This window comes from Lepisosteus platostomus, unplaced genomic scaffold (genome assembly GCF_059453375.1).
Source record: "Lepisosteus platostomus isolate fLepPlt1 unplaced genomic scaffold, fLepPlt1.hap1 Scaffold_40_H1, whole genome shotgun sequence".
NCBI lineage: Eukaryota > Metazoa > Chordata > Actinopteri > Semionotiformes > Lepisosteidae > Lepisosteus > Lepisosteus platostomus.
Window position 1 is genome coordinate 32,501 of NW_028291664.1, and position 20,000 is coordinate 52,500.

General features: G+C 44.9%; 5 non-coding genes across 5 annotated transcripts; 4 read left to right on the forward strand and 1 right to left on the reverse strand.

Moving 5' to 3' along the window:
• Window positions 1–5,911: 5,911 nt before the first annotated feature.
• Window positions 5,912–5,993, forward strand: trnas-cga (transfer RNA serine (anticodon CGA)). Its single transcript has one exon. It is a non-coding gene; the product is annotated as a tRNA-Ser (tRNA).
• Window positions 5,994–6,720: 727 nt separating this feature from the next.
• LOC148633998 (U4 spliceosomal RNA) lies at window positions 6,721–6,862 on the forward strand. Its single transcript, XR_015933706.1, has one exon. It is a non-coding gene; the product is annotated as a U4 spliceosomal RNA (small nuclear RNA).
• A 5,282-nt stretch (window positions 6,863–12,144) lies between these two features.
• trnae-uuc (transfer RNA glutamic acid (anticodon UUC)) lies at window positions 12,145–12,216 on the reverse strand. The gene has a single exon. It is a non-coding gene; the product is annotated as a tRNA-Glu (tRNA).
• A 201-nt stretch (window positions 12,217–12,417) lies between these two features.
• On the forward strand, window positions 12,418–12,489 carry trnah-gug (transfer RNA histidin (anticodon GUG)). Its single transcript has one exon. It is a non-coding gene; the product is annotated as a tRNA-His (tRNA).
• Window positions 12,490–14,572: 2,083 nt separating this feature from the next.
• trnam-cau (transfer RNA methionine (anticodon CAU)) lies at window positions 14,573–14,645 on the forward strand. The gene has a single exon. It is a non-coding gene; the product is annotated as a tRNA-Met (tRNA).
• Window positions 14,646–20,000: the final 5,355 nt, after the last annotated feature.

Below are 20,000 nucleotides of genomic sequence, written 5' to 3' on the forward strand. Positions count from 1 at the left end.
AGCATTTGAAAACATTCGCAACTGCGTTGGCCGGGAATCGAACCTGGGTTAACTGCTTTGAAGGCAGCTATGCGCAACACTGGCTCGCTCCAGAATAAATCTCACGTCGAGGGAATATTTTTTTCCATTTTACCGTGAGTCGGGCTCAGCTGCACAGAGGAGAGAGCAGAGCAAAGAGGTCACGGGGACAGGGGAGTCACACGCTGGCGGTTTGAATACGCGGAAGATCACTGAGGGATCCACAGTATATGGACCCTCCGTGCGCCATCAGTCCGCACTCCGTACTCTGAATCCTGCCATCCGAGTTAAGATCTCGGCGGAACCTGAGGCGCAGTTCCTTCTTAAAACGTAATCTGGTGAGCATTTCTAGAATCGTACTTGTATAGATGCAGCCTTTAATGTGTTGCTAGGTTAAAATTGATGACTTCTTGTATTTCAGTAGGCAACTGCCCTCTTGATTTCGGATTTAATTTCTTTATTACAGGGGCGCTTTTATGAAGACAGAGTCATGTTCAGGTACTTTGCTTGATGGAGGAAGCTCATTTCGGACTCTGTGATCTGCTCACCTGGAAAGGTCTGCTATACTACTACAAGAGAGAAGTAGAGTCTGGAAGAAGGGACAATTTTATGATGCTTTGGAAGATAATGTTTTTTTTTCTTATACTGAAAATGAAAGGTAGTTGTTTCTATATGGACTCAGTCTTTGGAATTTGTATATATATATTTCAGTGATCCCTCAGCCATTCCTTCTGTATTGTAATTCAATTTCTCTTTTAAAATTCCTTCCCCACTTCTAGGACCTGCAGTTGCTGAACTCCACAATGGCTTCTATTGGAAAGTCTGTGACTGAGACCAAGTAAGTGTTCACTTTTTTATGAAACCATTATTTATTTAGGAGCAATGAGCAATTCTTATATAAATGCAATAAAATCATTATGCTCAAACTATGAGAGAGAAAATTAAGGATAATTTAAGAAATCAGTCTTAGCTTGTTTCTATACACAGATGGTATTATTTATTTTCAAAGGAAACCCGCGAGGATTCCCCTGGTGTGCAAGATGTGCCTGAATACTCTTGATCAGCTTCCTGCTCACTTGAAGAGGGCGTGTATGAAGCACGCCACGGCAGAAAAGATCAGGATGGCCTCTCAACAGGCGAGGGAGGACATGATGAATCACCTGAAGAACGGGGTCATCGTGGATTACCACAGAATAGAGATCGTGTCTGGTGAGGCAAACAGGATAGTGGTTGTAAGACTGCTAGAGTCCTTGGGCCTTTTTGTACATGGGAAGCCTGAAGACACATTGGCAAGGTGAGATATTTTTAATCTGTAAGGCTTCTGTAGTTTCTTTTTGAAATCATTGTTACAACATATTATGTAAAAGCATGTTGAAAAGAATCTACCTGCATTCCAGCGGCCCTGAGCAAGAGGCCGCTGTCCAGGAGGAAGAGATGCCAGAGGCTGCTCTAGAAACTGAAACAGAAGCGGATAAGGAAGGGGAAGATGTGAGCTCTGAAGAACTCTATCAGCAGTAAGACTTTTTATTTTTCAGATGTATCTATTTTTTACTAAAATTCTAATTTGTCTTATAGGTATAAAATGTTTAAACCGGTGTTTTATATCCTTACAGGCCCTGAGTAGTTAAAAAGTATCAGCAGGCCGGAAGAGAGTGGCCCAAGCTGGACTCTATAGAAAGCACTCCCTGGATGCTCCTCTCCTGATTGGATTCAAACAGTACCTTACCAAGGATCTGGGAGTGGCAAATTATTCTCAGGAGGTATTTATTTTTTAAAGGCATTTAAAATTAAGCAATGGTATCTTCATTGTAAATGTTTTTATTTCTTAGCTTAAAATTCACCCATGTGAAATGATGTCAGCCATAAACATCATGACTCTATATTTCCTACCTGAATCTATTCTACTTAAATTATTACATTATACACAATTTGAGTTCATTTTAAAAAGTAAAAGGTAATGAAAGGAATGCATTTTCATAAGAAAGATAATACCGATATGCATGTGATAATCTTCCTTATATCATGTAGTGCATCATTTGGACACTTTGTGGGCTTCAAATACAAAGAAAATCATGTTCTATGGTACAAGATAAATACAAAACTTAAGCTTTTATTTTAATTAGATTTCTTTATAAAGCATAAGCAATCATTTATTACATCGCTTCTTGAATTAAATCTTTTGACAAGAGGTAAGACTTCTGTTACATTTAAACCCATGTTTAGCTGTGTTTTTTAGATTTAACTGAACCAATTTCTGTGTGTGATAATGTCCTTGAATTCTGACAACATCACACTAAATTACATGATATAAAACAGCTAATGTTTCTAGAGATAAAGTTTCTGAGATGCTTCTAATTACTTTTTATTACCAGGGACAGTTTAATTCACCTTGTACAGTACTGTAAGACCAAGATGCTTTTTTTAAAAGTTATTTAACATTTTATAGAACTTTGTCTACTATGGCAACATGATGTGCTTGGTGAAACTTGGAAAAATACTGCTTGGCCACTTATCTTAAGATAAAGATAGGATAAAGGTTTATCTTTTGCACCTACCTGACCCCCAGGGAAGGCCAATGCTTTCTAAGTTGATGGTTCCCTACAGTAGACTGTACTTTAATTTCAAAGGTAATGTATATTGACCCAAATCAGTTTTGGAATCCAATCTACTGACGAGATGGAGCACATCCTTTTTTCAGGATTTTAGCATCATATGTTTGGTATATTTAGTCCCTTATGCTGAAAGAAATGATCATAGAACATTTGGACACTTTGTGGGCTTGAAATACAAAGCAAATCATGTTCTATGGTACAAGATAAATACAAAACTTAAGCTTTTATTTTAATTAGATTTGTTTATAAAGCATAAGCAATCATTTATTACATTAATATATGTAAAAATAACATTTTAGCATCATACGTTTAGTATATTTAGTCCCTAATGCTGAAAGAAATGATCATAGAACATGACATCTAACCTTACCTGCGGTGTTTTTAATCCCTATTGCTCAATGCACGGTGAAAGCATTCCATACATGTGTCTGACAATGAGGAATGGGCCCCTGAGACAGTCATTTGCCTGTTTCACAAATGATCGTATTTTACTAGAGATTCTGTTTGGGATTCAGATGTGCATTCGGACAGCAATCCCTTTCAAGAAATGATATGTTCTGGATGAGGTCAAAGGTGCTGGAACACTGTATCTAGGATGTGTTTGCAGAGACTGTGTGTCTCCTGCTTCAACGCAGTGATAAACAGATGTGCTCCTTTAATTTATTGGTACATGCCCAGGGCAGTAAGCAGTCTGAGGATTTATTTCCAGATGGCATAGAGCAGTGAAGCAGTGAAGTAGTGCAAAACACTGGATCATTATATTATTAGAATCTATTCTACTTAAATTATTACATTATACTCAATTTGAGTTCATTTTAAAAAGTAAAAGGTAATGAAAGGAATGCATTTTCATAAGAAAGATAATACCGATATGCATGTGATAATCTTCCTTATATCATGTAGTGCGTCATTTGGACACTTTGTGGGCTTGAAATACAAAGAAAATCATGTTCTATGGTACAAGATAAATACAAAACTTAAGCTTTTATTTTAATTAGATTTGTTTATAAAGCATAAGCAATCATTTATTACATTAATATATGTGAAAATAACATTTTAGCATCATATGTTTAGTATATTTAGTCCCTAATGCCGAAAGAAATGATCATTTGTTTAACATGCACGGGTCGGTCTCAAAGGATGCAGTACTCCTGAAGGGTCTCAAACCCTCCATTTCGGATGCCTAGCTGTATCCCTCAGATGTGGCACCTCAGAATGACTTCTAACCTTACCTTTGGTGTATTCAGTCCCTATTGCTCAATGCACGGTGTACATACTGCATACATGTGTCTTGAGAATGAGGAATGGGCCCCTGAGATAATCATTTGCCTGTTTTACAAACAGGGACCTGGACCGTACAGGGCTCAAACCCGCGACCTTGGCGTTATTAGCACCACGCTCTAACCAACTGAGCTAACCGGCCTCAAGACAGTGCTCCTCTCTGTGCTGCAAAAAATTAAACTCAGGGAATTTCTTTTGTCCTCCTTTGAATAGAAAGCCGTGTAATTCAGTGTACGGGCTTTCTCGTGCAGTTTCATGGTTCTTGTAACCCAAATCCTACACTGGCCTGAAGTGCCCCCCCATTTCACAGCATTTTTCAGCTGATTTAAAATGTACCTAAAGGAGAAGCATTATTGAAGACCATCAATTACCAAGAGCATTTGTCAAAGGTTTTGGTGGTCATTTTAAATGACCACAGAGCACTGAGACCTCGGTTTTACATCTCATCCAAAAGACAGCGCCCTTTTACAACACAGCGTCTCCGTCACTATGCTGGGGCATTGGGACCCGCACAGACCTCAGGGTGAGCGCCCCCCTCACCCTGAAGACGGAACGGTTTAAAGACGGTTTTCAGGTGGCCGAGTGGTTAAGGCGATGGACTGCTGATCCATTGTGCTCTGCACGCATTGGTTCGAATCCCTTTCTCGTCGCTCTCCATGTCTGACACGTTTGACGTTGGCCATCCTGTCGTTTGCTCTGGTTGTAGAGCCGTACATTTTCTAGCGGTGGCTGAACATGGTATAGTAGGCTAACGTTGGTATCGAGCAGTGACAGTATTTACGTGCCGCTGCTGCCAAGTGGCTCTGGGTTGAGACCGCGTTTTCACTTACTTGCAACGCAAACGGAGAAAGCGATTTTTGACAGTCTCTCGAGAGACTGCGCTAGGTGTTTAGGGATAGACTTTGTCAGTTCCCCCTGGGATGATGGCCTCTCAAATAGTTTGTGATTCCCCTAGACGTTTATACAGTAGAAGCCTGCTTCGTGGCTTAAATCCAAGCTAAGGAAACGAGTTAGAGGTCTGATGCAGAACTGCGAATTCGATGAACGGGAACACTACAGTACATTGCACTGTATGTGTGAGGAAAGCTGCCCCCTTCTGTCCCTTGTCGACCGAACAGAGGACTGTAAAGGATACCGCCAAGAAACTTTAGGATGCTGGTTGGAATCCAGCTCCAACGAAGCCCCTTTGGGTGTTATGTCATCAAAAAGTAAGAACAGCGAATCTCCCGTTGATCAAAAGCGCAACAGAACTGTTTTCCGTGGAGCAGGTTTCAGACCCGTAGACCTGTTTTATTTGTAGGGCAGGGCGCATTCCCAAACGCGAATCTCCTGTTTTAGAAATGCTTTGGGCGGCGTGAAGTGAAAATAAGAAATGGGCTCCAGGTGCACATGGAAGCAATCAAGTGTTTCATCCGAGCTGTTTCAAAGACTGCCCAAGAGCTTTCCTTTCACAGAGGCGCAACGATTAATGATGGGGGTGCACCCTTCAATGCGCCTAACGACTCTAGGGAGTGATTGAGACGATTCGTAGCGTGTGCTCATTTCCCTCTATTCCCCGTGTTGCAGTGGTAGGATGACGTAAATTACTGCTTCGACACGTAATGGCATTATAATCAAGTGCAGGAGCTGAGGGCTTTTGTTTTGTTTCGTTTTCCATGGCGTTCGTAAGCGCGCAAATCAAAGGAAATTCCTGCGTCTAATAGGAATGTAAATGCTTTTGAAAGTGCAGTGTGGTGCAGCTTGTAAAATCCTTGTCCACATTTGTGGTTTGTTGATGTTTTTTCTGTCTGCCAAAGTTGCATTTTGACATCCGGACGGGGAGACTTTAGCATTTGAACGTGAAGCCAGCCTTAAACCCTCTGAGGCGTGTCTGTCTGCCGGCACGTATTTTGTGAAAGGTATTTATTTTTTTTAACGGAGAGCGACTTTGAAAAAGTTTCCGCAGCCACCTCGCACTCCGTGTTAGATTATAGGAGGAATGCGGCGGCGGCGAGCTCGCTGTAGTCGTGGCCGAGTGGTTAAGGCGATGGACTCGAAATCCGTTGGGGACTCCCTGCGCAGGTTCGAATCCTGCCGACTACGGCGTCTGCCGCACGTCGCCTTGTGCCTGCGCGGCAAAGGCGAAGTGTCGCTTCTCCTTTCCTGGTACTATAGAAATGCTAAATCGCTTGGCCCCGCTGCCATGGAAATCAATTCTTCAGATAACCACACATTTTGCGTTCGCACCTCTGGTGCTCTACTTATGCCTTTGAAAACCTAATGAATAAAGCTGAAAGAACCGACATGATATGTAGGTGCTCGTAAAGCACGCAGTAAAGAACTGTTAACAGCAAGGGTTTCAGTGGGTTAACTGAGGAGAAGGCGTGTTCGCTAATTGTTGACTTTTTATTTGGTGTTAGAAACACTCTTACTGTGCATGACGTGCAACAAATGTAGCCACAGAAATTGCATCACGCTTTCATGACGTTAGGATTTGTTTGTGCAACATCCGAGAAGAGTACTTGTGGCTTGAATGTGAACTGTACGTGCCCGCCCCCTTTCCTCTGTAGTGCATGAGTTCCTCCCGGCATGCCCTTCGTCATTGTTCTGTAATCTTGTATTTAAAGGGTTGTATTTCTGCTGCTGAAAATAAGCAACGGTTTTCTCACAACGCCCTTTGTTCCCGACGGAGCCCTTGTCTGTCATGAAATTCTTCAAAACCTCAAGCTAGAAGAAGAAGACGACAAATATGAAGCGTTACAGCAACGACATGCCATGAGACGATCGATAACGATTTCCATAGGATCCCCGCGGTTGCCTGGCAACCGTCAGCTTTGCGCAGTGGCAATATCGTAGCCTGTGAGGTTTAGCCGAGGCGCGATTATTGCTAGTTGAAAACTTTTCCCAATACCCCGCTTCCACCGGTTTGCAATACAATCGGCGAAAGCAATTTTTGACAGTCTCGTCAGAGACTGAGCAAGGTGTTTAAAGACAGATTTTGTCATGGTGACATCATGGTAGAAAGAAAGAGCTTGTTACGTCTCAACAGAAACGCTCTTTAGCTCTTTCAGCGTTATGCAGAGAACAGCGTCTGTCGAGATCACTTTTGAGTCAGCGCGAAACGCCGTGTGCTGTCAGTTTGGTTTCGTATTGCTCGTAGCGGCGCCCGGCTTTTGTCTGTCAAACGTTAGGTTGCGCTTCTTCATGCTGCATCGTCGGCATGAGTGGAGCTTTTTAAACGTCTGTACTTACTGCGCCCCCTAAGAAATCGTTTGTCCCCGTTCAAAAGAGATTGTGCGATGTCCTGCAGCGTTCGCAAAGCAAACCTTTGACAATTTGAAAAGAGTGTTTCGGCTCGGGAAACATCATGACCAGTGTCCTGCATGTTTTCTGTGTATAGCTGTATTTTAAAGCATACAGAATTCATTCGAAATCATTGATTTCTCCAATTAACAAGGGTCCCTCTTTTAACCTGCGAGAAGCATTCTTTCAATGGAACAGATTTACTCCGGGGAAAGGATTCAGAGTCCGGAGTGCGGACTGATGGCGCACAGAGGGTCCATATACTGTGGATCCCTCAGTGATCTTCCGCGTATTCAAACCGCCAGCGTGTGACTCCCCTGTCCCCGTGACCTCATTGCTCTGCTCTGTCCTCTGTGCAGCCGAGCCCGACTCACGGTTTAAGTGAAAAAAAATATGCCCTCAACGTGAGATTTACTCTGGAGCGAGGATAGATGTTACCTTTTTATCATTGAACAGGATGTATGTGATGTGGCGACTAGGTTCAATTTTGTATCCTCTTTAAAAGATTAAGGACTGGGGTGAGCGTGATTTACCACCCTTTCAGCTAAGAACCCGACTTCCGCACCGTTTAAGCTGCATAGACTCGGTCGATTAACTCGTCTCCGTTAGCAGGGTTAAGGTTAAAGAAAAAAAACATTGCTGACTTCTTTTTTTTTTGCCAGCCGCTAGCGCTGATTAGCAAGGTTTGTATTTCATGTTTTGCAAGTTGCATCCATTTTAAGAAAAACAAGTCGTTCATGACAGGAAATGAATGCTTGCATTTAATTAAGTCTAGCCGTAGGCAGTTGTCCATAATGACCAGTTCTGTTCGAGAAGACAGAACAAAAAAGGCACCGCTGGGAATCGGAGCCAGGGTCGCCTGTTTACTAGACAGGCGCCTTAAGCAACTAAGCCACGGCGTCCCGGGAGGGCTGTCCTTTTGCAGCCACTTGGACACACCACTCAGACACATCTGCATTCGGTGTGTGCTCCGCCTGCTCGCTGAGCAAGTTGCCACCTTTACATACAATAGCAACATCAACACCAAGAGAAAGGGTGACAAATGGCTTTTATCTGGAACTTTTCATGTCCAAGGAGCTCAATGTGCTTTCTGTGTACAACAGGGCCACTGAACTCCACACTGGCCACTGAACCACAGCAGTGGCTTGCTGGCTTGACATCTCCCAAGGAAAATGTTGAAATCGCATGTGGAACAGGAAAATGACCCTCGAGTATGAGGGAAAAAAAAGAAAAAGATCATCTGGAGTGCGCCAACCCATGTCTGGACAGCCCAGTGTCGTCGACGAGGTGGCCGAGTGTTTAAGGCAATGGACTGCTAATCCATTGTGCTCTTCACGCATGGGTTCGAATCCCATCCTCGTCGCGCTCCATGTCTGACACGTGTGCCTGTTCGGCGTTGGCCCTTCTGTCGTTTGCTCTGGTTCTAGAGCCGTACATTTTCTAGCGGTGGCTGAACATGGTATAGTAGGCTAACGTCGGTATCGAGCAGTAACAGTAACGGTATTTACGTGCCGCTGCTGCCAAGTAGCTCTGGTTTGAGACCGCGTTTTCACTTACTTGCAACGCAAACAGAGAAAGCGATTTTTGACAGTCTCTCGAGAGACTGCGCTAGGTGTTTAGGGATAGACTTTGTCAGGTCCCCCTGGGATGGTGGCCTCTCAAATAGTTTGTGATTCCTCTAGAAGTTTATACAGTAGAAGCCTGCTTCGTGACTTAAATCCAAGCTAAGGAAACGAGTTAGAGGTCTGATGCAGAACTGCGAATTCAATGAAGGGGAACACTACAGTACATTGCACTGTATGTGTGAGGAAAGCTGCCCCCTTCAGTCCCTTGTCGACCGAACAGAGGACTGTAAAGGATACCGCCAAGAAACTTAAGGATGCTGGTTGGAATCCAGCTCCAAAGAAGCCCCTTTGGGTGTTATGTCATCAAAAAGTAAGAACAGCGAATCTCCCTTTGATCAAAAGCGCAACAGAGCTGTTTTCCGTGGAGCAGGTTTCAGAGCCGTAGACCTGTTTTATTTGTAGGGCAGGGCGCATTCCCAAACGCGAATCTCCTGTTTTAGAAATGCTTTGGGCGGCGTGAAGTGAAAATAAGAAGTGGGCTCCAGATGCACATGGAAGCAATCAAGTGTTTCATCCGAGCTGTTTCAAAGACTGCCCAAGAGCTTTCCTTTCACAGAGGCGCAACGATTAATGATGGGGGTGCACCCTTCAATGCGCCTTACGACTCTAGGGAGTGATTGAGACGATTCGTAGCGTGTGCTCATTTCTCTCTATTCCCCGTGTTGCAGTGGTAGGATGACGTAAATTACTGCTTCGACACGTAACGGCATTATAATCAAGTGCAGGAGCTGAGCCACGGCGCCCCAGGAGTGTTGTCCTTTTGCAGCCACTTAGACACACCTTTAGAAAAACATTTTGTTAACAGGCATTCTGCCTCAGCCTAAACACCTATAGCTTGCAAAGCGCATGCTATTAGACAGGCACCTCTGCAAGACCTTAAGAGTCTCTTAAACTAGTGATAGTAAGGTGTTCCCAATGGGCGATGTTCGGCTTTCAAATCATCTCTCCGTGGAAGCGCCGAGATGCAGCTGTTTAAGGCTTAGAAGCAGCTGACTGTTTCACTACCTAGCTGATCACTGTCAGTCAGGGAGCTTAGAGGTGAAAAGCCTGTCTGAGAGACAATTCGCCGTCGATCAGTTCAATATGTTCCGTACCAGCTCGGCGCACCCGAGATCATCTTGGTAGCCGTGTAGCTCAGATGAGTGAGAGCGTGTGTGTGTACCACCGTGATTGGATGCCGGCCCTTCTCAGGTCACAGTAAACCTTCTGCTCAAAAAAAGTGAGGTAAAACCTCACTCTGCACAGTAAAACCTCAAAAAAAGTGAGGTTTTATTTAATCTCTGACCAAGGGAAACGTTTCATTTTTTCAAAGAAATGTTTGTTAAATAATGAAGTCATAGTTCTATGGGATTCAATCATAGACCGTGTGACATGGAAGTCAGGAACCTAACCCACAGCACCACCAGCACAGTCACATGCTGAGTGCTGAAAAAGCACTACAGAAACATTATCGACAGACAATGTACAGTGTGTACTATTCTTGTGTTGCGGTACATGAATATAATTATATCGTTATTAATTTCTAATTTATAACTTTACTTTATAAATTTATTAACGTTATTAATTAATTTCACGACGCACAGACAGGGCGCGGGGAGCCGCCGCCTGCAAACACAGCTCCAGGCAGGACTCCACTCCGCAGGAGGCGCAGAGCAGAGGAGATGGGCAGAGACCTGAGCTGCTGTTGCTGCAGACGCTGTCTTTTCTGCACTCGGGGTAGGAGTGAATGTTGAGTTGCCCTTAGAAATGAAGCAGAGCACTTCAACGGCACGGGTGTGTGTGTGTGCGTGCACCTGGTGAGTCTGGGAGACAGATCGAACCTGGGCTAAAAGAGAGGGGGCTTAGCCCTCTTCCATTTGCTACTTCAAAGTTGTACAACCCATTTGTATCTGCTAGGCGGCGCAGTCGTCGTGCACAAAGAACGCTTTGAAAAGCGTCAAAGGCAAGTCATTCCGAGTTGGTCGTTTGTGTTTTCCGTTCAGACGCGAAATGCTGAAATGATCTCTCGGCTCCTCGGTTGTCATTTCTGCTCCGTAAAGGAATCACAGCACGCGTCGCCTTCCAGCACGCTGGGTCGGGACACGATGCCGGGGGTCGGAACGTGCGATGTCTTCCTCGTTAGTATAGTGGCAAATATCCCCGCCTGTCATGCAGGAGACCGGGGTTCGATTTCTCCGACGAGGAGTAGCTTTTCTTTTACCTCCTTAGAGAAAGAACTGCCTTTCACTTCTCTATTTTCTAACACAGCGTCGTGCACCTTTTCATTGCTCTCGCTTTCAGAGCCTCCGCACGGCACACGACTCGACATCAGGAAGCACATTGAAGTGAAAGCAGGGAGCGCTGCGACATGCACTGTGCAGATCCCGCCACACTAAGAGGTGAGTGGGTCTGTTCGATGCACAAAGAACGCTTTGATAAGCGTCAAAGGAAGTCATTCCGAGTTGGTCGTTTGTGTTTTCCGTTCAGACGCGAAATGCTGAAATGATCTCTCGGCTCCTCGGTTGTCATTTCTGCTCCGTAAAGGAATCACAGCACGAGTCGGCTTCCAGCACGGTGGGTCGGGCCACGATGCCGGGGGTCGGAGAGAGCGATGTCTTCCTCGTTAGTATAGGACCTGTCACGCGGACCTGTCACCTGTCTCCACCTGTCACGCGCGAGACCGGGGTACATCAGGACGTGCATTGAAGTGAAAGAAGGATGCGCTGCGACATGCACTGTGCAGATCCCGCCACACTAAGAGGTGAGTGGGTCTGTTCGATCACAGCGCTAGGTGAATCCCCAATCCCCTTTTGTGCGTGGCGACAAAAGAAGTCTGTTTCCACCCGGGGACTTTTCGCGTGTGAGGCGAACGTGATAACCACTACACTACGGAAACTGTGGTAAGATGTGCTCAGCGGCCCAGCGCTGAGCTTCGCCAATGCGATTCAGCTGCTTCCAGTGCCTTTATTGGAGTGCGCTGATAGACCGTGCTCTCTCTCCAGAGACCAGCACGCCTGTCATGGACGGAGCAGGAAAGGCGGCGTCACATTCTACAGCCCTCTCCACGCAATCGACGAAATCGGGCTACTGAAGTGGAGAAAATCGCCTCTCCAGAAAGTGCAAATATCATCTTGGAGAGTATAAATCCTATTGCCGAAGGTCAGCCCTGTCTACCAGAGTGACCCTCCCACCTCCTGCAGCGATGGTCAGCTCGTCTCACACGCGAGAAGTTTCGGCTGGAAACAAGCGCCCCCTCTTCTCGCACGTTTTGCACGTTGAGTAGTTTTAATGCGGCTCCTTCGTACACAGTGCTGATCTTTTGGAAAGCAGGAGGCAAAATTGACACGTTCCCATACCGGGAGTCGAACCCGGGCCGCCTGGGTGAAAACCAGGAATCCTAACCGCTAGACCATATGGGAGTGCACAACCCTGTTGTTCCGGGCATCATGCAAGCAAACTACATAAATATGAGAAAACACGCAAGAGAGTTGTCACTCAGAGTGTCGAAGGGTCGATGTATACTGGGGCTCAGTTGAAATGCAACGTCAGGACTTTCCCGAATTATGTCACACGAAGAGAGCACAGCCTTTTCCGCCCTGCCATGTGTGTATCGGTAACTCGCCGTGATCGTATAGTGGTCAGTACTTTGCGTTGTGGCCGCAACAACCCCGGTTCGAATCCGGGTCACGGCAGAATAGGGGCGTCTGCTTTTACTACTTGCACGAATGAAGGCAAAAAAAAGCCAATTGATGTGAACGAACGGCGCTTTACAGAGGAGTACTGCCTGACTGGATCGTTGATGAACGACAGGGACCACTCCGACCTCTTCTCGGGTTTCTTCAATGACTTACTAAGGATCTTCTTCACATTCGCCCATGCAGGGGAAGCCAGTTACACCAAAGCAAACGCAGGAAAGTGCAATTCAAGCAGAGACCAGGAGGGACTTGTTTACACCGAGAGTGGTCGGAGAATGGAACAATGCGTCCAGCCCTGTTGCTGGAGCCGATTCTTGATGAGATCTTGGGCTCACTAAGAAGCCCCCACTGGATGCTAATCTTTCTGTTGTTCTTGCAGGTCCTGCGCTGCTTTTGAGCCGACAGAGCTCGTCCTGATCTGTCGGCACAGCCCAATTGCAAATGATCGGCTCCGCATACAGAAGGAACGTGCGTTTGGTACAAGAGTGCATGAAGGCACCGGAAATACATTGGGAACAAATGACTGGTGGTTCAAGACCTCTGTGAAGTGCAGGAGCGTGCAAGAAGGGGCTGTTTTCACCCGGTCTCGAACCTGGGACCTTTCACATGTTAGGCAAACGTGATAACCACTACACTACGGAAACCTGTAGGGTTTGTTGCTGGTGTATCGCTTGCGTTTCGGGCTGAGAAAGGGACGCGTCATTTTAGGCAGGGGGCGCTGGAGAGAGGAACAAAGGGAGCGATGAAACAAAATGCCGAAACCCGGGATCGAGCCAGGGACCTTTAGAACATACTCTCACGAATCGTTAGAATATGTGCGTTTGATCATCAATTGCATAACAACCACATTCGTTCGACTTGAGCCCTCAAGCTCATAGTTTTCAAATCTTGAAAGCTGTCATTGAGCACATCATAGTCTGCAGTACGCCCCGTAACTTGCGTACTTCAACAGAAAGAAGAGCAGACAGCTCCATAAATATGCGAGGCGCAGAGAGTGCAAGGCGAGCCGCACACGTTTCGGTGGCTGAGAGAGGGCAGTTTTTGCTTCTGCATTTCCCAAGTAAGGACGCCTGACAACAAGCGATCGCGGTGCTCATTTACGACATAGTGGTGATGAGTTTTCAGTACGTGTTCTTTTGAACGAGCAATGAGGTTGCTGCCTTGGACAGCTGACTGCACGCTCTCATTGTGCCACGTGATGAGTATTCACCAGGCTCGTTCAGTCATTAGTCACATTCCATCGTTTGCCATAAGCAGATGCTGCAAGGTGATGTGGATATCAGTTCCCAGTCTTGTGGACGAGGACAAAAAGAGCACACAAGGGCTCAGCTGGGAATTGAACCCGGGACCTCCCACACCCTAAGCAAGAATCATACCCCTAAACCAATGAGCCACGGCAGCACTTTCTATTTTATTCTGTCAGCGAGCTTGAGGACGGGGGAGAGGCGTCATTCGCTCGTCCAGTCAGACCTTCATCAATAAGTCAAGAAAGCCGCAATTACAAGACTGCCTTGCAGACGAAGGGCAGTGAACTGCACCCGGTAAGAGGGGAACAAGCGGCACTAGGCGACACCGAGGCATGAGCTCCAGCGAGGGGGGTTAGCTTGCATGGTACAGCGCTCGCTTTGCATGCGTGAGGTAGCGGGATCATTTCCCACGTCCTCCAGGTGTGTGCTTAGAGCTTGATGTGCCGAAAGGTGTCCTTTAGCCTGTGGTCACACCTTGCATGGAGAGCGTCATGCAGCTGTCAATCATTTCGCAGCCACGCCCCCTCTTCATCTTCTCTCTGCCTTAAGCGTCTCCGCCACTCTCTCTTGACATTTCATGTCAGCATGTCAGAAGTCCGAGTGACGTTTTTAATGGCTGAGTGAGGGCACGATGCTGAAGCAGAGAGGCCACTTCAGCCAGAGAGACTTGTGCTAGGTGAGATCTGAAAAACGGACTCGCAACAGAAACAGACCAAAAAAGTATCGGTGAGATCAAAAGGCAAATGCAACATCCAGCAGAGGGCGTCTAAAGATTAGGGAACGGGCGACTGAAATCCATATGAGGCAAACTTTCCGGCTGTGCACCGCAGCTGGCCTCGTTGGCGTAGTTGGTAGCGTGTCAGTCTCATCATCTGAAGGTCCTGAGTTTGATCCTCACACGGGGCAGGGCTGCTTGCTCTTTTCAAACACTTGCGGCAACTGTTCGCTCATAACCACGTCTGGAATGCGTGACCTTTACACGGGGGAGAAGCAACGCCGCATCCTTTTTCTAAAGAACATTCACATTCAGAAATAAGTCAAGAAATTTGACATTACTTTTGCTGTCAGCCTGCCTATGTTGCCAAAGAAAGATTCACTCGGCGTCAACATGACAGAACAGCGATCACTTGAAAACACTGTTCCACACTCCGTAAGCAAGAACTTCAGTGTTTGCAGTCACCCGATATGCCGATAGTCAAAGGAGCACAAAACACGAAGCGTCAAAAGACAAGATGAGTTGATGGAAAGAGCGTTGAATTGATGAGCACAAAAGTTCAGCTCATACAATAGGCAACGAAGGTCCCGGCGTCATCATTGCACTTGAAAGGACTGCCTTGCAGACTAAGGGCAGTGGGAGGTTGCTGTTTTGAGATGGAGGCATTGGGATGGAGGGCTGAGATCTATTCTTCTTAAGGAATTCTTCATCGTGAAAGATCGGTCCACAGGTCATCCAAAGAACTTACAAATTTTTGGGACTCTTCCGGAAGGGAGTGAAGTGCTCAAACACATGACATGCCCCCTTGATCTCACATGCACAATTCTGCTGCAACATGCACAGCTACCGTCCACACCAGGCAGTGGGGCTTCAGCAGAATTTGCTACGCCACCTGCAATTACATATCCAGCTGCACACATATACATGGCCCCTCTGTCCTTTTCAGGATCTCAAAAAAAAGCATAGCGTGGTTTTCCTGCAACCTGATTGACTGCATCTCCCTCAGAATGTGCCCCGTTGCATTCATTGCTGAAGCAGGACGGAGGCTAACGGGCATGCCAGAACAGTTAGGCTCAGCGAAAATAGGCTCTCCAAAATATTGTGGTTGTAGTGGAAGAAATATGGTTTAAATTGTACCTTGGTATTTCAAACTCTCTCTAGAATGTTATCCATTTCTATTTTATTTTGACAGGAACTGGCTAATGACACTAGATGAAAAGAGAAGAAAGAAAACACAACGTTTCGGCCGTGGAGCCTTCTTCAGGTGTGAGGGCTCCACGGCTGAAATGTTGTGTTTTCTTTCTTCTCTTTTAAGCATGGAATAGACCTATTACTTGTTCCTTTGCAGCCTACGCATGCTGACACAGCTCCCCACCTGAACTGCTAATGATGCCTGGTAGTTTGTGGTACTTGGGTATTGTCTTATGTTTGCTCAAACTGCATATGTGTGATTGCATATTTTTGGGTATTTTCATATGTCAATATTTAATTCACTGACATTCCTGTATGCTTGGAAGAAAGGTAGATTGGATTTGGCACAGGATGCCTGCCCATATTTGTTGATCATTGTTGGGCTGGAAAAACAATGATAAAAAGTGTATGAAAAAAGCTCTCTCCAATATTTCCCTTCTCTTCGCCATGGTTACACTGCCCATTCTTTCCATCTTTTGTCCTTCTACAAAGATTCCAGGGCTCTTTTTCCACCATAATATCAGAATTTTTTTTTTCTCTTTTAAAGGCTGTAGGTGGGGTGTGATGGACTGTACCACTATCATAGAATATTTTTTCAGGACACATCGCAGTTCCATAGTAGAATTTATCAATAGTAGAATTCCATAGGACATTATTTACCAACATATTACCCAGTGTGAGACTCTGCCAGTAAACCTCAGAGCATTGAGTTCTCCACTGATAAAGATGGCTGTCTGAAGTCATGAAATCCACTGCTGGGATGCCTGAGAGACAGTAATTGAATCTTGGCTGGAATTAGGCTTTCTATTAGTGTTGATCTTTGGGAATTATGTGGTAAAAAGGGAAAACTCCTTTACTTTAGTCACTTTGAATGTTCAAATGTACAGAACCTGCAAAACTAAGCAATGAAAAAAATCCATCACCACTCTCATGATAGCATAACTCATAGTCTCTGCTGTTATGTAACTGTTAGGAATCCCTGGTGGGAAGATACACGGACCATGTGCAGACGCAGGCACGGGTGATAGATGAGGCAGGCGAACAAACCAAAACGAGAGGCAAGGTCGTAGTCAAAAGGCGAAAGGCAAGTCGTAATCCAGGAAGTTCTCCGGTAGCAGACAGTCCGAGGCGAGAGGCGAGGTGCAAAGTTGAAAAGGCAGAAGGGGAATCCAAAATCCAGAATAAACGAGGTACGGGGAAAAACGCCAGGTAGAGCTCTCAAGGAGTAGACTCAATACCGAGCAGTGGGAAGCAGGTGAAGATGGTTTAAATAGCAGTGCGCACCGCACAGTGAGTGTGCGGAGGTGGTTTAACTCGTGCGGCGGCGTTTGTTAATAATCACCCGCTGCTGGGGCTGATTAGCTTGCTTACGCTTTGGTCTTGACTGCCTGGTGGTCGTGACAGTAACAATACACACTTTCAATTTTCTTATCGCCTGTCTCCAGAGAGAATGTTGTTAGTGCTGATGACCTTGAATTAGACCTTGTTGACTCTGTAAAACAATCTTCCTCTGCTTAGATTTTCACTCAGATTGATTTTGTTCTCAGATTATTCCTGGCAGGACTGAGTTTCTTGGAAATGAAAAGTGAAAGAAAAAGTACAGAAGATCAGCCCTTGAATATACAACATTGTGCAGTGAGATTTTTAAATGTATTAGCTGCTATCCTGTGCTAGAGCCTGTCATGGTAAGCAGTGGATGACAGGATCTAGCACAGATACTAATGAAACACTGTTAATGAAAGATAAAACACTTGAGTCTTATTTTAGTTTTCCATTTCCCTTTCATTTGTGATGTACTGTACAACAGGCCACAGAACATGCACAAAAACAGATATGCACACATTCACACCAGGCAATGACAGTCTGCCCAGTCAGAATCTGAGCTGAGGTATCAGAATTCTGAATTCCCTGAATTCTGTCATGGATCATCCACAATAAGGGCAATGTTTGAACACGAGGATCCCCAGGAGAGAGCCTAGTAACATAAATCTTGGAGCAAAAGCAGATGATTATCTTCATAGTTTGTGTGGTTGAGCCAAAGTTGAGCATGAGGATATGTGAGTCACCATTCTTAGAAATGGATCCAACTTCAGACAGGCGTCAAAAGTAAGAGTATACAGTGCTGGGGCAATGACACTTCAATGATCAGAAGGATAACAAGAGTTTTAATGCATTGAAATTGATTTTCTGGTGATGCACACTGTCATGGGACTATTAATTTTTTAAGGATCACTTACTGACGTCAGACAGCTGCCAATTCTCCAGACTGGAAGGATGAACAGTTTATCCCCCTAGGTACCATATTTCCATATTTCGAAGCATTGGAATAATACATGTCATACAGCAACATAAAAACAGGAAGACAAGTATCACAGCCCCTATAATCGGTGTTAGTAACTTAAAAGAAAAACATTCCCCCTGGCCCAAACAGTGATTCTAACCAGGAGAGAAAAGCCGGTGTATCTTTTATGCCTCTCTCTTTATTCACCTTGTCTTTTAGTTCTTTCAAATGCTGAATAGCGAGCGTAAGATTTCCGTAATCATAGTCATTAGCTGGAATATATGTACAACAGGAGTCTCCTACTAAAGCATAGACTCCTCCAGATGCTGCATTTTGAAGGTCCAGCACGAACCTGTTCTGAAGTACCATTAATCTAACTCCCCTTAATTCTTGTTTGATAGCGTCTAAGCCTTCTAACGTGATATTAATAAAAGAGTACATTTCATAAAAAGTCGCATGGGTGAGGCTGTAGAATGAGGCATTAAAGCACATATATAACAAGATGCATTAAATTTCTTTAACTTTACAGTATGATTTATAAATTTATACCACAAATTACTCATATCCCCCTCATTATCAGTTTCATTCAGCCAGTTTGTATACAAAGAGGCTTCGTGTTTAGATTCTTCCTCTTTTGGGGTGGTGACAGGCTTCTACATAAAAAGGAAAAAGGCTGTGCACATCAGTCCCAAGCAGGTTATCCCCATCTGTCCTTGTGGAGACATCACTCCTGCGCTTTGCTCAGTTCGTTTGTGACCTTTTTACAGTGGGAAGCATGAATCCAGGGCACCATTTCTGTGACCTTCACAGCAGTGGCAGTGGTCAGCAGCACCTGGTACAGCCCCCTCCACCTGAGTGAACACCATTTCTTTTTCCTGAAGTCTTTCACCAGAATCCAGTCTCCTTATTCACTCATTAGTTCTTACAGCACAGGTAAATCCCTGTGGGCTGGAGCCCAGCATAATCTTAGGCTTTTTTGGTCAACATTGGTCAACAGATTGGTCAACAACTGGGTAATAACTCTTAGAAAAATCTACACATTGTTCCCCTGCCTCAGCTGTGACGTTTTGCAGAACAATTCTAGCTGAAGTTGTAAAATTTCTCTTTGTTCCGTTCCTGCAAAACATCTTATTATGAACAAACAAACCACAAAAATCATTTGCATCTAGGGGAATCACTCCCAAGGGTAACCCCCCTTAAAACTATATTGTTCTACCCATCAGGTTCTGCCACTAGATAAGAGAACCTTTCCCATGAAACCATTTTTTGACCTTCATGATCCCTTCAGGGCGTACAATTAGCACAGAAGCAGCAGCTTTAGTCCACATGTTTTTCAAACAGGATATTAACGATATGATCATAACGAATAATACCAGACCCACAAATATGTATTGAACCAGAGACCCTCTCCATGTTCCTAGCACAGACTGTAGCCATGCACCAATGCCCCAATCATCTGGATTGCAGGATTTACGAAGAAAATTATTTTCGCAGTAATTAATTTATTATATTTACTATATTTATTATACACGTGTAAATTAATTACTGCGAAAATAATTTACTTCGTACACTGTGCAGAGAGCCGTATACTCCTAGTTGCGGCACACATGATACGTACAGTAAAAAGCCTCAGGCACTGTGTTAGATGTGTTTTCGACGTTATATATGCGTTTATTAATGTCGTCGATTTTACGGTTGCAATTCGACGTTGATTATACGTCGAGGCGACGTATATACGTATAGCCGTATTTTCGCCGTGAATATACGTATATTCGACGAATCAATGCGCACTGGGTAAACTCTTGAGCAAACTCTGAACCAGCTCTAAGGAAACGAATCCGATTAGACGTTACTTTGACTCATCTTTTTACGCTCAGTGCTGGATTGCTCAAACTCCAGCTAGGGTTAGGGTTAGCATTCCCACGCTACTTAGACACTTTGTTTACGCTCAGTGCTGGATTTTGGGAACTTCAGGACGAGTGGGAATTTTCTCCTATCTGTCAATTCTGTATTGTTTTGGAGACTCTTGGCTGCCTATGTTGTACACTGCAGCGTGAAGGAAACATTTTCCAAA